The following is a 2,500-nucleotide window of genomic DNA, read 5'->3' on the forward strand; positions in this document are numbered from 1 at the left end:
AGTCTGCTCTTGTCCTTGGCAGTGGCAGCAGCGTACCAGACGGTTATGGAGGAGGTGAGGATGGATTCAATGATCGCTGTATAGAATTGCACCATCATTGTCTTTGGCAGGTTGCATTTCTTCAGCTGCCGTCGAAAGTACATCCTCTGTTGAGCTCTCTTGGCGAGGGAGCTGATGTTCAGTTCCCACTTGAGGTCCCGGCAGAGAATAGTGCCCAGGAAGCGGAAGGACTCCACAATTTTGACTGCGGAGTCTAACAGGGTGATGGCGGTGAGTGGGGCTGTATTCTTCCTGAAGTCCACAACCATCTCAACTGTCCTTAGAGCATTTAGCTCTAAGTTGTTCTGGCTACACCAGGTCACCAGGTTGTCAGCTTCCCACCTATAGTCAGACTCATCCCCACCAGAGATCAGCCCAATGAGGGTGGTGTCGTCCGACAAACTTCAAGAGTTTGACGGACAGATGATTGGAGGCGCAGCTGTTGGTATACAGGGAGAAGAGCAGTGGGCAAAGGACGCAGCCCTGAGGAGTTCCCGTGCTGATGGACCTGGAGTCAGAGACTTCTGTTCCCGGCTTAACGCACTGCCTCCTGTCAGAGAGGAAGTCTGTGATCCACCTGCAGGTGGAGTAGGGCACGTTCAGCTGGAAGAGCTTGTCCTGAAGCAGGGCAGGGATGATGGTGTTGAAGGCAGAGCTGAAGTCCACAAACAGGATCCTGGCGTAGGATGCTGGGGCGTCCACATGCTGTAGGGTGAAGTGGAGGGCCATGTTAACTGCGTCGTCCACAGACCTGTTGGCTCTGTAGGCAAACTGAAGGGGGTCCAGGAGAGGGTCTGTGATGGCTTTGAGGTGTGCCAGGAGCAGGCGCTCAAAAGACTTCATTACCACAGATGTAAGGGCGACCGGTCTGTAATCATTTAGTCCTGTTGGCCTTAGCTTTTTGGGCACAGCGATGATGGTGGAGGACTTGAGACAGGCTGGTACATGGCATGTCTCCAGGGAGGTGTTAAAGATGTTGGTGAACACCGGAGACAGCTGGTCAGCGCAGTGCCTGAGGGTGGCTGGAGAGACAGAGTCCGGCCCGGCTGCTTTGCGTGGATTCTGCCTCTTGAAAAGCCCATTAACTTCTCCCTCCTGAAAGGAGAGAGTCGTTTCTGTAGTATGGGTGGGGGATGGGGCCTCTTGGGTGGGAAGGGGTGGTTCAGGACAGTCCAATTGTCTTTCAAATCTACGGTAGAACTCGTTCAGGTCGTTGGCTAGGCGGGAGTCGTTAGTGGTGTGGGGCGCTCTGGGTTTGTAGTTGGTGATGTGCCTGAGCCCTTTGGCAGACAGAAGCAGCGTCGTTAGTAGAGAACTGGTGTTTTAGTGTCTCTGAGTACAGTCGTTTAGCCTCTCTCACCGCTTTGCTAAACCTGTTCTTCGACTCCTTGAATCTGTCTCTATCCCCACTCCTAAACGCTTCCTCCTTCTCCAACCTCAACCTTTTGAGCTTTGCTGAGAACCAGGGCTTGTTGTTGTTAAAGTTCACCCTGGTACGTGTTGGGATACAGCAGTCCTCACAGAAGCTGATGTACACAGCCTCTGTGAGTTCATCCAGACTATTGGTAGCAGTCGTGAACATATCCCAGTCAGTACAGTCTAAGCACGCCCGCAAATCTTCCACAGCCTCACTGGTCCACTGTTTAGATGTCCTCACAGCAGGTTTACAGAGTTTTAGTTGCTGCCTGTATGCACGAATCAGGTGGACCAAGGGAGTTCTGTGCGAGCCGAACAGCCCCGTGACCCACAAGAGAAACATCCCCGCCAAATTCGAGCGTTTGACGGGGTCTATCCGTGAAAAAATATTCACGTTTTTGAGTGCACATGCATTTCTGCTGCAAATGCCTCTGGAAGTTTCATGCCGTTCGTATGCCAATTGTGGCAACACGAAAATGACCCGTTTTCCCATTCCGAGGGATTTCTGTGCGACCCTAACAGCCCCGTGAGCCACAAGAGACACATCCCCGCCAATTTCTAGCGTTTCACGGGGTCTATCCGTGAAAAATATAGACGTTTTTGAGTGCACATGCATTTCTGCTGCAGATGCCTCTGGAAGTTTCATGCCGTTCGTACGCAATGTGGCAACACGAAAATGACCCCTTTTCCCATTCCGAGGGATTTCTGTGCGACCCTAACTAACAGCGCCCGTGAGCCACAAGAGAGACATCCCCGCCAATTTATAGCGTTTCACGGGGTCTATCCGTGAAAAATATAGACGTTTTTGAGTGCACATGCATTCCTGCTGCAAATGCCTCTGGAAGTTTCATGCCGTTCCTATGCAATGTGGCCACACAAAAATGACCCGTTTTCCCATTCCGAGGCATTTCTGTGCGACCCTAACAGCCCCGTGAGCCACAAGAGAGACATCCCCGCCAACTTCTAGCGTTTGACGGGGTCTATGCGTGAAAAATATTAAAATTTTTGAGTGCACGTGCCTTTCTGCTGCAAATGCCTCTGGAAG

This window comes from Petromyzon marinus, unplaced genomic scaffold, assembly GCF_048934315.1.
Source record: "Petromyzon marinus isolate PM22_M1 ecotype Great Lakes invasive population unplaced genomic scaffold, UKy_Petmar_22M1.pri1.0 PM_G_Scaffold_21, whole genome shotgun sequence".
Classification (NCBI taxonomy): Eukaryota; Metazoa; Chordata; class Hyperoartia; order Petromyzontiformes; family Petromyzontidae; genus Petromyzon; species Petromyzon marinus.